General features: G+C 36.4%; 1 protein-coding gene and 1 pseudogene across 1 annotated transcript in view; one reads left to right on the top strand and one right to left on the bottom strand.

The window, feature by feature from the left end:
• COL4A5 (collagen type IV alpha 5 chain) overlaps positions 1–17445 on the top strand; it is a 233304-nt gene that overhangs the window by 7587 nt on the left and 208272 nt on the right. The window lies entirely within an intron of this gene.
• Positions 4258–4792, bottom strand: LOC112810215 (small ribosomal subunit protein eS10-like; annotated as a pseudogene).

Genomic DNA, 17445 nt, shown 5'->3' with positions numbered 1-17445 from the left:
CTCTCTAGGACTTTGCTCATGGAGGAGAGGCCCTTCTCTATCCATAATCTCACAATCTAATTGATGTAGTAAAACATTTCCTATATGAAAGATAGGCATAACAGTGCCTGTTTATATCAGATAAGTTTTTTTCTGTTACAGGTGGTAGAAAACACAGAAATTCAGCTGTCTTCACAATAAAGGAAAATTTTAGCTCACTTAACAAGAAGTTTTGAAGTAGAGTATCTCCAAGGTTAATCAATTCAGCCAAATAAATGACATAGGTTCCTCCCACTTTCTATTCTGTCATACTCTGCCTAACAGCTTACTTTCAGATTAGTGCCCTTCTACTACCAGGATGGCTGCTGCAGTTCCAGAGATCACATGAAGATACCAAAATGACCAGTAAAAGAAGAGTACGAACTCATTTGTGTCCTCTTTTATCAGCAATGAAAACTTTATCAGGTGTCCCATACCTCCACCCTGAAAACACCCCTTACATCTCATTGGTTAGAATTGTTTTGTATGTATATATTTCTACTAGTACATTGGCAAGTGAAATAGGACCATAAAAGTAGTTAGACTAGTGACTTAACACCCCTGCTTCCAAAGCACATTGGTGCCTGGAAAAGTTGGAGGGTGGGAAAATCTGAATAAAAGCAAGGTCCTTAGGGGTGCCTGGGTGGCTCAGTCATTAAGTGTCTGCCTTCGGCCCTGGGTCATGGTCTCAGGGTCCTGGGATTGAGCCCCATATCGGGCTCCCTGCTTGGTGGCGGGAAGCCTGTTTCTCCCTCTCCCACTCCCCCTGCTTGTATTCCCGCTCTTGCTGTGTCCTTCTCTGTCAAATAAATAAATAAAATCCTTAAAAAAAAATAAAAGCAAGGTTCCTTTAGGAAGGAAGAAATAGTTCATGTTTCATGACCTCATGAGCTTGTCCCCAGGATTAGTTGAATAACAGATTTGTAAGAAATTGATGTATTTGTTAAATGTAAGATGTATTTCTTAATAGGTAAACTAATGTTTTTTAGAGTTGTATAAATGAAAGATGTTGAGTATTTACATAATTTGGACATTTTAGAGCTAGGAGGGACATTAATCTTTTAGGTCAGTAGTTTTCAAAGTGTGGTCTCTGGACCCTTGGGATTCCTAAGATTCTATCAGGAGGAACATGAGGACTATTTTAACAAGAGTATGAAGACTTTTTTGGCCTTTTCACTGTGTTGGCATTTGCACTGATGGTGGGTAAACTGCTAGTGCAGTGTACCAAATTGTCCTAGTAGTTGTATTCTTCATATACTCGGGATAAAAAGCCAATTTTACTTAAGAATGGTCTCAGTGTAGTATTAATTTTATTAATTCTTGACCCTTGAGTGCACATCTTTTTAATGTTCTGTATGACAAAATGGGAAGTATACACAAAACACTTCTGTATGTTGAAGTAAGGTCATTGTTTTCAGGAAAAGCACGTGTGCAGTTGATTGAGTTGTAGGTTGAACTAGCTGATCTTTGCATGGAACACATTTTTATTGAAAGAACAACTGAGACAAACTATGGTTTTTCAGACTTGGGTATTTGGCAGGCATTTTCTCGAAAATGAGCAAAGTGACTCTATCACTTAAAGGAAAACTACTGGCAGTATTTGTTGCCAATAAACAAACTTGAACTTTTCAAGTAAGAATTAGAATTAGAATTTGAATCTGCCACTATGAGCTTGACAGCTTCCCAAATCTTAATGTTTTCTAATGAGATTAGTAATTATATTAATGTATATGATTTTGTGTAATGAAATGTGTTAACATTTGGAAGTTGTGCAAATATCAGTGAACTAATATTTTCCAGATGACTAATGCATGGGTAAAATATCCATTTTACCCATACAATATCATGCATGGGTAAAAGATCCATTCAGAGGCAAGATAGATCAATGAGTTTTAATGTAATTGAGTATAGTTAATTGATGAGGTTTCCGATTCTGTGTTGCAACTAACCTTAGAGTCTACCACTTATAGAGCTTTGTCATAGTATCAAAAAATATCCACAATTCTCTTAAAAGGCTATTAAAATACTCAATTTTCCAAATATATAACTTTATGAAGCCAGATTGTCTTCATATATTTCAACCAAAACAACATATTGCAACAGAATGAATGCAGAAGCAGATACGAAGATCCAGCTATTTCAACCAAAACAACATATTGCGACAGAGTGAATGCAGAAGCAGATATGAGGAGGCTGTCTTCTATCAAGGCAGACATTAAAGAGACTTGCCAAAAAATAAAATTAAATTAAAATAAAATAAAATAAAATAAAACAATCCAGACAATTCCTCTTCACACTTTTTTTGTACTTTTGGAAAATGTAATTAGTTTTCATAAAAATGCATAACATATGTTAACATGTAATGGGTTCATTATTGTCGCTTAAAATTTTTTTATTTAAATTTTACTTAGTTAACATACAGCACAATGGTATTGTCACTTTTAAAAGAATGAATAAGTATTTTAAATATTAGTTTTATTTTATATGGTACGTTTTGATAGATATAACTCACCTAAACAAAAGCTCTTGGAATCCTCAATGATTTTTAAGGGAGTAAAAGGGTCTTGAGACCAAAATGTTTGGAAAATCACTTCTCTGTGGAGACCAACTCCATCATTTTATAGGAAAGTGAAATGATTAATAAAGGATGCAGCTAGTTAGTTGCAGAAGCAGAACAGGAATCTTATTCTAGTCCTCTTTCCAGTATACGACTTTGGTTTAGGGATTGGTGAGCTGTTAATATGATTTTGTAATTTTATTCATCCTAGTAGACACAATTAAACAACCAAATAGAAATGGTGATACTAGATTGTACTCGTGTATCTTTCCTACCATCTTCAGTCCAATTGCCAAGTCAAAAAAGTTCTCACTGTATAAACCACAGCAGAGGAGACAATGATGAAGGACAATGAGCTGGAGTTAGTTATTTTTAGATACTAAATTGGAAAATCCATGACATCAGGATCCTTGTCTTACATATCTTTGTATTCATCACAGTATAATAGACTGATTCCTTGCATATAGTTGGTTTTCAGTAGCTAATGGTTGAATGAATTTTGAATTTGGGGGAAGGTAGATTTAAATAGCATCAGAGACAAGACCTAGAATCAATGGAATGAATTACAGGAACTCTTGGTATCAATAATTTTCTAACAGTTAAGCTATTTAATAATGGAAATGCCCCATTACTAAAAGTGCTCAAATAGGGAATGTATGCTACCTTGTTAGAAATACACAGGAAGTGTCTTTTAATTGTAAAATTCTATTGTTCTGGTTGTTAGAAGGAAAATTCTTATTGAGCTCAAGTCTGCCTCTATAGTTTTTAAGTAACTTTGAGATATAATTGACACAAAGGAAAATGCACATATTTAAAGTATATAATTTGAGGGGCTCCTGGATGGCTCAGTTGGTTGGGTGTCTACCTTCAGCTCGGGTCATGATCCCGGGGTCCTGGGATCGAGGCCCACGTCGGGCGCCCTGCTCAGCGGGGGGAGTCGGCTTCTCCCTCTCCCTCTGTCTGCTGCTCCCCCTGCTTGTGCTCTCTTGCTCTCTGTCAAATAAATAAATAAAATCTTTTTTAAAAAAGTATACAATTTGAGGAGTTGTGACCTGTGTAAATGCCTGTGAAAACATTGGTACATTAAAAATAATGAACATACATATCGCCAGAAAAGATTTTCATACCTCTTTATAGTCCCTCCCTCCCTTCTTACTTCCATACTTCACCCACAAGTAACTACTGATCTGCTTTCTTAACATTTGTTTCATTTTCTAGAGTTTATATAAATGGAATCATACAGTATGTACACTTTCTTTGTTCTGTCTTCTTTATCTCAGCATTTGAGAGTTACCCATGTTGTGGTGTGTATCCGTAGGTCATTATTTTCTTGCTATGTAGTATTCCATCCTATGGATATGCCACATTTTGTTTTTCTATTTATGTTAACGGACATTTGGGTTGTTTACAGTGTGTGGCTTTTATAGGTAAAGCTGCTAAGAACATTTCAATCTTTGCATTTTTTTAAAGATTTTTTTTTGAGAGAGAGAGAGCAGGAGAGGGGGGAAGGTCAGAGGGAGAAGCAGACTCCCCGCTGAGCAGGGAGCCCGATGCGGGACTCGATCCTGGGACTCCAGAATCATGACCTGAGCAAGGCAGTTGCTTAACCAACTCAGCCAACCAGGCACCTAATGTTTGCATTTTTTTAAAAAAATTTTTCCGGCTACAAATGTATTCAACACAAAACATCTCCAGCTTTACTGAGATGGCTGACCACGTCCACAACCGAATCCGCCTCTAAACTGGAACTCAGTTGCTGACCCAGCCCTGGCCACAGCTTTCTTGTCGGCACCAGGAGGCACAGCACTTTGTCTGTAGGTGTCTCTGTCAGCTTCCCCTCGTGTGAGTCTTGCAGGTTGCTCTCCCTCCAGACCTTTGGGCCGTGGTCGGCCAGTCTCAGGGCGGCTACGGCACAGAGTGGTGGGCACAGTCTTCAGGGGCAGGTGGAGGTAATCACGGAGATACTGGAAGCCCTCGTTGGTAAGGTACCAGTAGAAATGTCTCCAGGCAAACTTCCTTTATGTAGCCTCGTGATTTGAGAGACTGCATGGCCTTCATGACGTGAAGGTGGGGCACATTCTTGTCTGCCAGCTCAGGGGGTTTGGGCATGTGGACATCCTTCTTGGCCACCATCACTCCCTCCTTGAAAAGGAGTTCATAAATGGCAATTCGGTTCGTCTTGGGCATCAACATCTCGGCGGCTGCTACATCAGGGGCCGGGGCTGGAAAGGAAGGGGCATGCGCGGCCTAATGTTTGCATTTTAACAGTTATTTTATTGAAGAGTAATTTACAAAAAGTGATATGCAGCTCAATTTTTAAAAAATATTATTTATTTATTTGTTTGACGGAGCGAGAGTGAGAGCAGGAACACAAGCAGGGAGAGTGGGAGAGGGAGAAGCAAGTTTCCCGCTGAGCAGGGAGACTGATGTGGGGCTCAATCCCAGGACCCTGGGATCATGACCTGAGCCAAAGCCAGATGCTTAAGCGACTGAGCCACCCAGGCACCCCAGCTCAACTGTTTTTTTTTTTTAACAATTGTATACACAGTAACCAAGCAGGTCAAGATCTAGAACTTTTTCTATTACCCCAAGCTCCCTCCTGCCCCTTACCTTTCAGTGTCTTTTGTGTCTTCTCTAAGAAATCTTAAACTCCAAGGTTGCAATAATATTATCATATGTTTTCTTCTAGAATCTTCATAGTTTCAGATTTTGTCCTTAGGCCCATTTTTTTCTATGTAGATAACCAGTTATTCCAGTACCATATATTGAAAAAAATCTCCTTTTTAAATTGATTTACTTTGATGGCTTTATTGAAAATCAATTGAATGTGTATGTACAGGTCTTGGATGGAACTCACTAGTCTGTTCTGTTGATCTTTTTGTATATCCTTACGCCAATATCCTGTCTTCATTTTTTTGGCATTATAATAACTTTAAATTTTGTAGTGTGACTCCTTTGAATTTGTTCTTCATGACTGTCTTGACTATTGTCTTGGCTATTGATTCCATATAAATTTTATATATTTTTATCTTTTGATCTTTAATATTGAATTTTTATTACTTTTTGTTTCTTTTTTGTTTGTTTGTTTCAAGTTTTTAGTTAAATTCCAGTTAGATAGCATATAGTGTAATATTAGTTTCTGGAGTAGAATTTAGAGACTCCTCACTTCCATATAATATCCAGTGCTCATTTTTTAAAAATTTATTTAGATTTAATTAGCCAACATATAGAACATCATTAGTTTCAGATGTAGTGTTCAATATTTCATCAGTTGCGTATAACACCCAGTGCTCATCACATCACATGCCCTCCTTAATGCCCATCACCCAATTACCCCATCCCCCCATCCACCTCTGCTCCAGCAACCCTCAGTTTGTTTCCTATAGTTAAGAGTCTCTCATGGTTTGTCTCCCTCTCTGATGACTTTCCATTCAGTTTTCCCTCCCTTCCCCTGTGATCCTCTGCCCTGTTTCTTATATTCCACATATGACTGAAACCATATGATAATTGTCTTCCTCTGATTGCTTATTTCACTCAGCATAATACCCTCCAGTTCCATCCATGTCGATATAAATGGTAAGTATTCATCCTTTCTGACAACTGAGTAATATTGCATTGTGTATATATAGCACATCTTTATTCATTCATCTGTCGATGGACATCTCGGCTGTTTCCACAATTTGGCTATTGTGGACATTGCTGCTATAATCATTGGGGTGCAGCTGCCCCTTTGGATCACTACATTCATCTTTGGGGTAAGTACCTAGTAGTGGAATTGCTGGGTCATAGGGTAGCTCTATTTTTAACTTCTTGAGGAATCTGCATACTGTTTTCCAGAGTGGCTGTACCAGCTTGCATTCCCACCAACAGTGTAAGAGGGTTCCCCTTTCTCCACTTCCATACCAACATTTGTTGTGTCCTTTCTTGTTCATTTTAGCCATTCTGACTGGTGTGAGGTGGTATCTCATTGTGGTTTTGATTTGTATTTCCCTGATGCTGAGTGATGTGGATCATTTTTTCATGTGTCTGTTGGCCATTTGTATGGCTTCTTTGGAGAAATATCTGTTCATGTCTTCTGCCCATTTCTAGACTGGATTATTTGTATTTTGGGTGTTGAGTTTGGTAAGTTCTTTATAGAGCTTAGATACCAGCCCTTTATCTGATATGTCATTTGCAAATGTCTTCTCCCATTCCATAGGTTGCTTTTAGTTTTGTTGACTTGTTTCCTTTGCTGTACAGAAGCTTTTTATCTTGATGAAGTCCCAACAGTTCATTTTTGCTTTTGTTTCCCTTGCCTTTGGAGACCTGTCTAGCAAGAAGTTGCTGTGGCCGAGGTCGAAGAGGTTGCTGCCTGTGTTATCCTCTAGGATTTTGATGTATTCCTGTATTACACTGAGGTCTTTCATCCATTTTGAGTTTATCTCTGTGTATGGTATAAGGTCTAGTTTAATTCTTGTACATGTGGCTGTCCAGTTTTCCCAGCACCGTTTATTGAAGAGACTGTCCTTTTTCCATTGGATACTCCTTTCTGCTTTGTTGATTAGTTGACCATAGAGTTGGGGGTCCATTTCTGGGTTCTCTCCTCTGTTCCATTGATCTATGTGTCTGTTTTTGTGCCAGTACCATACTGTCTTGATGATTACAGCTTTGTAAGATAGCTTGATGTCCAGAATTGTGATGCCACCAGCTTTGGTTTTCTTTTTCAACATTCCTCTGGCTATTTGTGGTCTTTTCTGGTTCCATACAAATTTTAGGATTATTTGGTCCAGCTCTGTGGAAAAATGTTGATGGTATTTTGATAGGGATTGCATTGAATGTGTAGATTGCTCTGGGTACCATAGACATTTTCACAATATTTGTTCTTCCAATCCATGAGCATGGAACGTTTTTCCATTTCTTTGTGCCTTCCTCAGTTTCTTTCATGAGTATTCTGTAGTTTTCTGAGTACAGATTCTTTGCCTCTTTGGTTAGATTTATTCCTAGGTATCATACGGTTTTTGGTGCAATTATAAATGGGATAGATTCCTTAATTTCTCTTTCTTCTGTCTCATTGTTAGTGTATAGAAGTGCAGCTGATTTCTGTGCATTGACTATATCTTGCCATGTTGCCGAACTCCTGTATGAGTTCTGGCAATTTTGGGGTGGAGTCTTTTGGGTTTTCCACATACAGTATCATGTCATCTGTGAAGAGTGGGAGTTTGACTTCTTCTTTGCCAATTTCAATGCCTTTTATTTCTTTTTGTTGTCTGTTTGCTGAGGCTAGGATTTCTAGTACTATGTTGACCAACAGTGTTGAGAGTGGGCATCCCTGTCACGTTCCTGACCTCAGGGGAGAAGCTCTTAGTTTTTCCCCATTGAGAGTGATATTCACTATGGACTTTTCGTAGATGGCTTTTATGATATTGAGGCATGTTGTCTCTGTCCCTACACTGTGGAGAGTTTTAACCAAGAAAGGATGCTGTATTTTGTCAAATGCTTTTTCTGCATCAATTGAGTGGATCATATGGTTCTGGTCCTTTCTTTTATTAATGTAGAGTATCACATTGATTCATTTGCAAATGTTGAACCACCCTTGCAGCCCAGGAATAAATCCCACTTGGTCATGGTGAATAATCCTTTTAATGTACTGTTGGATCCTGTTGGCTAGTATCTTGGTGAGAATTTTGGCATCCATGTTCATCAGGGATATTGGTCTGTAATTCTCCTTTTTGGTGGGGTCTTTTGTTTTGGGATCAACACCCAGTGCTCATCACAAGTGCCCTCCTTAATACTCATCACCCATTTAACCCATCCCCCTACCCACCTCCTGTCCAGCAACCCTAGTTTGTTCTCTGTAGTTGAGTCTGTTTTATGGTTTGCCTCTCTCTCTTTTTTCCCCCTGTTCATCTGTTTTGTTTCTTAACCCCATATAAATTTCAGATTCATCTTGTCAATTCCTGCTAAAAAAAAACTTTTGAATTTTTGATAGGGATAGCAACAATTCCAAGGATTAATATAGGAAGATTGAAATCTTAAAATTACTGATTTTTCCAATCCATAAACACAGTACATCTCTTGATTAATTTAGATATTCTTTAACTGGGTCATCATAGAGTCATGCACAGCATTTGCTCACTTTCTTCCTATGCATATGATTGTTTTTATAGTAAATGCTGTTACTTAAAAATTGTACTTTCAGTTGCTTGTTGCTAAGATACAGACATATGATTCACTTTTATATTGAACTTTTTATCCTAAGATATTACTCGTTTTTTCTTTTTTCTTTTCTAGGGTTTGATTTTATGCACAGTTCTGTGAGTTTTGATAGATCCATACAATAGTGTAAGGGTAATCTATAATCAAGTTATAGAACAGAGTTGTTAAATTTATTTATTAGTTCTAGTAGTTACTTTGTATTTTCCATGTACATAATTATACATTGGCAAGTAAAGAGAGTTACACTTTTGGGGCGCCTGGGTGGCTCAGTTGGTTAAGCGACTGCCTTCGGCTCAGGTCATGATCCTGGAGTCCCGGGATCGAGTCCCGCATCGGGCTCCCTGCTCAGCAGGGAGTCTGCTTCTCCCTCTGACCCTCCCCCCTCTCATGTGCTCTCTCTATCTCATTCTGTCTCTCAAATAAATAAATAAAAAAAAAAAAAGAGAGTTACACTTTTTCCTTTTCAATTCCTATGCCTTTTTGTGCTGGCTGCCTTATTGGACTGACTAGGACCTCCAGTACAAGTTTAATAGAAGTGCTAAGAGAAGATAACCATTTTTGCAATATGTCTTTTGGGGAGGATATTTAGTATTTCACCCTTATTTTAGCTTGAAGTTTTTCATCATTACAGATTGAGGAGGTGCTTTTCCATTCCTATTTCTTGAGATTAAAAAAAAATGTTAAATTTCATCAAGAAATAATTTGCACCAATTTAAATGATCGTATTGTCCAGAGCGCAGCTGAGCTCTTAATTCTGAGTAGCCGACTAAAACAAGCCAAAATGAAAATTAGAGTCCAGTCTTTCATTGCTTACTTCATCTCACTGATGAAGAAGCCTCAAAGAAAAAGCTCACAGTTTTATGGACCTAGGGGCCCAGAGGCAGAAGAAGAGAAAGAATAGGAGTGGAAAAGTACTGAGTACTGAGTCAGAATGGAGAAAAGTGTCTTCAAATTTTCCCCCACTTCCTCTGCTATGAACGTTGCCACAGGTGTTTGTGTGGACATGTGCTTTCATTTTCTTGGATAAATAATCAAGTAATGGAATTGCTGGATTGTATCCTAAGTCTATTTTTAACTTTACAAGAAAATTAAAACCTGTTTTCCAAAGTGGTTGTACCATTGTGCATTCCACTAATGTATGAAAGGTCTAGTTGTTCCTCCCTGTTTCCTGCATTTGTAGTTATTTTAACCATTTTGGTATCTTGAGTATTGTAATCACTTGGTAGTTTTCATATAGTTCTCTTTTTATTTATATTTAGTAAAATTTACTGTCTTTGGTGTACTATTCTATGAGTTTTGATAAAAGCATACAATCTTGTAACCACTGTCATAATCAAGATTCAGAGCAGTTCCATCACCTCAAAATACATCCTCATGCTGCCCCTTTATAGTGAGGCCCCTCCCCCAACCTACCCACAGTTCCTGGCAATCACTCATCTATTTTCTTTTCCTGTGATTTTACCTTTTTTCATGTCATATAGATTGAATCATCCAGTATATAACCTTTTGAATCTAGGTTTTTTCTCATTAACATTATACATTTGCAATCCATCTATGTTGTATGCTTTAGTAGGCCATTTCTTTTTTGTTTTCTTATAGGTGAGTAGTAAGAGCTCTTTATATATTCTGGATACAGCATCTTGTCTAATCTAATACATACATGTTTTGTGGATATGTTCTCCCATTTGGTAGCTTGCCTTTTCAATTTTGTAACTGGTATTTTCAGAGAGTAAACGTTTAATTTTGGCACAATCCAGTTTATCACCTCTGTGTCCTTTATAAGAAATCTTTGAGTACCCCCAAACTCATCAGGATTTTCTCTCACGTTTGCTTCTAAAAGTTGCTTTTATAGTTTTAGCTTTTGACTCATTTAGTTATATTGCCATCTATATACCTATGTCTCTACCTACATATCTATCTATCCATCCATATAACTACCTAAACCTGTAATATGAGAGTTACTTCAAGAGAAATGATCGTTTTCTACTTCTATACTTCACATCATCTGGCAGAAAACCTTTCATATAATGTTTAGTGTTTAGGATTAATTAATTTTCTCATACTCAGAACATCCCTTTAATCATAGGATAGAGATATTTCTGATCTTGCCTGTGAAGTTTAAGGGAAGAGAAACTGGGATCATTATGGTAGTTTTTATTTTCTATTCATTTAACAGTCTTATTTCTCTTTGATAATGTTGTAGGAAAAAAAGAATTCAGCTATAATAGGTCTTAGATTTGGTCATTGATAAAAATATTTAAAGAATACATTTATTTTGAAATGAGGAAGACTCTTTTTCTACCTTCCTTCATTTTGACTTTGTAGGAGAAATGCTTGAACAATGGCCTTACCCATTTTGAGTTAATTTGGTTTCAGGAAGCCTTTTGAAATGTGAAGCATTTATTAAGCTTTAGTATCCCTTCTGAGTAGTTTTCCTAGCTGGCTATTAATGAGCCAATTTACCCTAGCTTTGAGGTCATGTTAATTTTCATTGTTTTCTTTCAAAATGAAAGAGTCAATTCTTACATTGTGATTTGTAAAATAAGCTCTACATTTTCTTCACCTGTGGTATGTTGAAAGTTTCCACTGTCTGGCAAAATTTATCTCCACAGGTTGTGGATTTCCCCATCTCCCATTCCCCTTGCTCCCTGGAGATACTAGATACATTTTGGAAGAAGAAAAATAACAGCTTTTTTTTTTTCCAGTTCTTATGGTCAGTTCCTGGGTTTTTAATTTTTAAAGATGATTTTACTTCAGAGTGAGTATACTCAGTTTATAGTAATTTGGTTAACAGTAGATAAATTCATTTTTTGCTGTCACCTCTCTCAGTTCTGTTTGCTTGCTTATCTTTTACAGCCCATTTGGGCATTTCATTTTTCTCCATAGTTGCAATAAAGACTTCTTTTTGTTATGTCACAAGCTTATTAGACCTTATCACTGCCTTCATGCCTTCATTTGTGTATACTGTATAATGGAAAAAACCACAGACTAATGTTGTAAAATAACAAATGAGACTAAACTGAAAAAGGTCACCTTTCTTAGAGGCTGGAAAAGAGCTTTGTCTTCAGGGGCTTGGATTTGTTTTCCTGACTAGTTTGACTGACACAATTGAATTTGCAGATTGACAACCCTTATATTAAAAACATAGGCTTATAAAACTTATCTCTTTCCTAGTCGATTTTCACACCTATATTCTCATCTTCTTCCCTCCACTCCATGATATACATATAGGGAATGGGAAATATTTTTTTTCTCCAGATGGTTAAATCATAATTTGAATTTGTCAATATGCTAAAAAAAAAAGGTGAGTTCAAAATCAGGTCTTTCTGATTTTCAAGAGGCATTGTAAATAAACCTTATTTACCCAGCCTTTGTTTGTTTTTATTTGAGTGTAGTTGACACACAATGTTTAACATTTGTTTCAGGTATACAACATAGTGGTTCAACAACTCTTATGGTTATGCTTTGCTCACAAGTGTAGCTACCATCTGTTACCATGCAAAGCTATTGCAACACCATTGACTATATTCCCTACGCTGTACCTTTTATTCCCATGACTTCATTCCATAACTGGAAGCCTGTATCCCCCACTCCCTTTCACACATTTTGTCCATCCCCCACCCGCATCTCCTCTAGCAACCATCAGTTTGTTCTCTGTATTTATAGGTCTGATTCCGCTTTTTGTTTGTTTATCCATTTGTTTTGTTTTATAGATAACAGATATGAGTGAAATCATATAGTATTTGTCTTTGTCTGACTTATTTCACTTAGCATACCCAGGCTTCGTTTTCAAATCAGGCCCTAATTTAATCCGAACAAAGCTGAAAATATTCAAGAGGCAAAAGGGATTAAGTTATTTCAGATGATAATCTTTTTCTTAGTTTTTCTTACATGTCTAGTTTTTCATCGGTATTCTTACCTCATGGTACTTAAAAATTCTGTAAAGATTTTTATTGGGTTTAAGCATTAGTAGAAATATAAATTGTTATAGAAAACAAGAGTATCGACATAGGGTCTCTTTAAATCACAATTAATGGAAATGTGTACTCATAGGGACATTAACTTGGTTCATTTTGGGTGGAATACTCGAGGGCCTAACATTTCATCTCCATGGTAAATGTTTATTCAAAATTAAATAGAGAAAAAAAGACAAGAGGATGACAGTGAAATTATAGGGTTTTTTTCTTATCTGTATTTCCTCATTTATCTATAGCAAATATTTACTTTTGCAATAAAAATGTTAAAAAATATTGCATATTAGTTTACAACTGTATATTTCAACTTTTTTGGATTTAAACAATTTAACAACATATTTTACAGTTAACTATTTTCATGCCATCATTATTAAAGGAAAAAAAACTACAGGTGAATTAATGAAAGAAACTAAAACAGGATTTTATTATCTTAATAAACCTTTCAGGTTAATTTTAGAGTTTTCCTTTACCTGCTTTTCTAAAATAGAACTTCATGGGTCTTTTTTAAAGTAAAAAATTCCAGAGGCTGACACAATAACCTAATAGCAGTAATAATTCTGTCATTGAACACAGTGAAGAGGAGTCATCTTTAATTTGTACTCTTTCATGTAAAGTGTAACACGTATTCTCCTTATCTTTTCCCTCCACTGAGTAACAAACACCCTTCCACTTTTACTTGTCAGTGCTAAAAAAAGTGATATTTTGAACGTTGGATCCAACTTTTTCACTTATCTTTGGAGCAAAATATGTAATGTATATATGAAACCTATGATTTTATTTTAGGTTCTTGTGAATGTACCCAAAATCTTTAGATAAATTGACAGAAAAGTTGCTATAAAATACAAATTCCTGGGGCGCCTGGGTGGTTCAGTCATTAAGCTTCTGCCTTTGGCTCAGGTCATGATCCCAGGGTCCTGGAATCGAGCCCCAAGCCCCGCATCTAGCTCCCTGCTCAGCGGGAAGCCCGCTTCTCCCTCTCCCACTCCCCCTGCTTGTGTTCCCTCTCTTGCTGTCTCTCTCTCTCTCTCTGTCAAATAAATAAAAAATAAATCTTTAAAATATAAATTCCTTCCTGGTAAAAAATAATTTCAGAGGTGCCTGGGCAGTTCAGTTGGTTGAGCATCCAACTCTTGATATCAGCTCAGGTCTTGATCTCAGGGTTCTAAGTTCAAGCCCCACATTGGGCTCCATGCCTGCTTAAAAAAAAAAAAAGAATCCCAGATCTTTATGTTTTAACTGAGTGTTTTGTAGTTGAGTTAGGAATATTCGGGATTTGTAGAATATGTAGTAACTATTTAATAAACACTTCAAAAAAGTGTCTTAGTTTTTAATTACTTGTAAGTTCTATAATGTGTTCCAAAGTCTTAATAAAATCATTTTTAACTAGTTAACACTTTTTCACAATATTAATTGAAAATATTGAATAATATTTCCTGTTGTTGTCTCGATACCCACCTCCAAGTTATATTTTCCCTAAAGAAGAACATTGTGTCAACCTCAGTGATTGAGAGTTGACTCCATAACCTAGCCAGTAGAGAGGGTGTTGTGGAAGGAAGATACACTTTTAGGGTTTCTATTGCTGAGAGGATGTAGATTTTCTGATTTTGTCTAGAAGATGGCATAGGTGAATGCAGCTGGGTACAATGAGAGTGGCATGCCATTAGGCATGTTATATCCATCTTCTTTAAAGATTCTGCACATTTCTTAGTCATCCCTTTGTCAGGTAGTTAAAGTGTGGTGTAGAAGGTACATTTTGCTCCTTCTCATTGTTGCTTTTTTTTTAAGGATTTATTTATTTATTTGAGAGAGCGAGAATGAGAGAGAGAGAGAGTACATGAGAGGGGGGAGGGTTAGAGGGAGAAGCAGGCTCCTTGCTGAGCAGGAAGCCTGATGCAGGTGATGCGGGACTCAATCCCGGGACTCCAGGATCATGACCTGAGCCAAAGGCAGTTGCTTAACCAACTGAGCCACCCAGGCGCCCCTCTCATTGTTGTTTTAATGTAGCACTTTATCAGAGGAAATTATGGAAAGAGCGGGATTTGGAAGTTAGGTTACACTTTAGAACTGGGGTAGAGAGAGAATGCTGAGAGAGTTTATCCTGGACACCAAAGGGCCTGGAATTAGAATGATGTACTGCTTTAGCATTTTGGTGTTTGCAGTAGGTAGAACAAATTCCTCTCTTTTTATGGCAGTACAGAGCCCCTGTAATAGTTGGTTCTAAAGTTACTGTAGTGTAATGGTTTCTTGTGGAGCATGGTTGTTGACATCAGACTTAGTTTAAGCCATGACTCTTCCACCTACTAATTAGGCTAATATTAACCTAAAGTGTCTTAATGTTTACCACATAGTAAGTGTTAAATAAATGATAACTGTGATTTTCCACAGGATCTGTAGTCTCTTGTAATATAATTCAGTGAAATCTAATTGCCTTTCCTTAGGCATAATAATTTGTTTTTTTTATTATCTTTCTTCATCTTTGGTCTTTACCATAAAGCAGAAAGATGACTTAAAAGAACTTTTTTAGTTTATTTCTAAAGGTATTGGCTAGACATGTCAGTTATACACATACCAATATTTGATATATTAAAAATACAGATACAATTCCTTAAATAGTGTTATCTGACTAGAGATGAGAAGGACCAAAAGAGAGACAGGAAAATGGGGGAGTGGAAGTAGTTGTAAAAAGAAAATTAAAACTAAATGTCAACAAGAAAACAGGTTTATCTGTATCCATAGGGGATAACTGTTAAAACTACCTTGAGCATTTTGATTTCCTAAGAAGCTTCTTAAGGTTTTTAATTATTAAATTATTTATTGGGTTGAAACTAAATATTTAGATAATTACAGTATAGGTATGTATGTTGGTATGCATATACATATGTTACATATATGTAAATTTATTATTCCTAAACTGATTTGAGGGGTTCTTTTCTACCCAAAGGAAATTTAAATAAATACTTGGAATATTTCAGGAAATACAGCATGCCATTTAGTAAATTTAAGGGAACAAGTGAATAACATAGCTATTCCAACAATGTTTTGCCTCCGCATTCCTTGGCGCAAACAGGGACCTCAATGAAGCGTCCCTCATGGGAGTTGCCTGTGGAAATCTTACTGAAGAGGTCCAAGTTCCAATTCAGGATTCAGGCCCCCCTCCCTTCTATTTTTTTTAAATCAACTTTTTTTGAAGTATAGTTTACATACAATAAACTGCATCCATTTTAAGTGTACAATTACTGCATTTTGACAAGTGTGTACACCCACAATAATTAAAGTATAGAATAGTTTCATTACCCCAGAAAGTTCACCTATGCCTCTTTCCAGTAAAATCTTGCCCTGTCTTTGTACCCTGGAGGCCACTGATCTGCTATCTATCTTTCACTGTGAATGTTTATGTCCAAGTCATTTTGTACACATATTTTTCATTTCTTTTGGGTAGATACAAAGGAATGGAGTGTATAATATATTTAACATTACAAGAAACTGCTGAAATATATGTCAAAGTGATTATACTATTTTACATTCCCACCAGCAGTGTTTGGGATCCTTTTAATTATAGCCATCCTAGTGGATATGAGGGGGTATCTTGTTTTATTTTGATTTTCCTGATGCTGAGCATATGTTCATGTAGTTAGTGGCCATTCAAATATCTTTTGTGAAGTGTCTTCTGTAATCTTTGCCTATTTAAAAATATTGTATTGCTTGTCTTCTTAAATTGAAAATTTTTATATTCTGAATACAAATTCTTTGTCATATGTACACTCACACACACATAGTATTTTTCCGATTCTACGGGTTGTATTTTCTTTCCCTTAACAGTATGTTTCAATTAGATTTTTTTAAATTTTGATGAAGTCTAGTTTATCAGTTTTTTCTTTTATCATTATTGCTTTTTGTGTCATGTATAAGAAGCCTTTAACTACATGAAAGTTTTTAATTTTGCCTATTTTTCTTCTATATGTTTGATACTTTTAGCTTTTGAACCATTTAGAGTTATTTTGTGTATAGTACATAAGGGTCCTGGTTCAGTTCCTTAAAAAATTTATTGTGAAATTCACATAATATAAAATTAACCATTTAACATGTATAATTCAGTTACATTTAGTACATTCACCATGTTATACAACTGCTGCCTTTATCTGCATCCAAACAGTTTTATTGCTCTAAAATAAAACCTCATACTTAAGCAGTTTCTCTCTGTTTCCAACCCCCACCCCCAGCCCCTAGAAACCACCAATCCGCATTCTCTCTCTGTGGATTTAACCTATTCTGGATATTTCATATAAATGGAATAATACATTATGTGGCCTTTTGTGTCTGGCTGCTTTTACTTAGAATGATGTTTTTGGGGTTCATCCCCATCATATCATCTATCAGTACTTCATTCCTTTTTATGGTTAAATAATATTGCATTTTATGAATGTACTACATTTTGTTTATCCATATCCATTTATGGACATTTGGGTTGTTTACCTTTAAGCAATTGTGAATAACATCGCTATGAACACATACATATATATACTTATTTGAGTACCTGTTTTCAGTACTTTGGGGTATATACCTAGGAGTAGAATTACTGGGCCATATGGTAATTCTGTCTTTTTGAGGGGCCACCACACTGTTTTCTTCAGGGGCTGAACCATTTTAAATTCCTACCAGCAATGCCTGAGCATCTCAAGTTCCCCACCTCCTTCCAACAGT

This window comes from Callorhinus ursinus, unplaced genomic scaffold, assembly GCF_003265705.2.
Source record: "Callorhinus ursinus isolate GAN/ISIS: 27379988/994484 unplaced genomic scaffold, GSC_fseal_2.0 scaffold65, whole genome shotgun sequence".
Lineage (NCBI taxonomy): Eukaryota > Metazoa > Chordata > Mammalia > Carnivora > Otariidae > Callorhinus > Callorhinus ursinus.
This window is presented reverse-complemented; position numbering and strand designations above follow the sequence as displayed.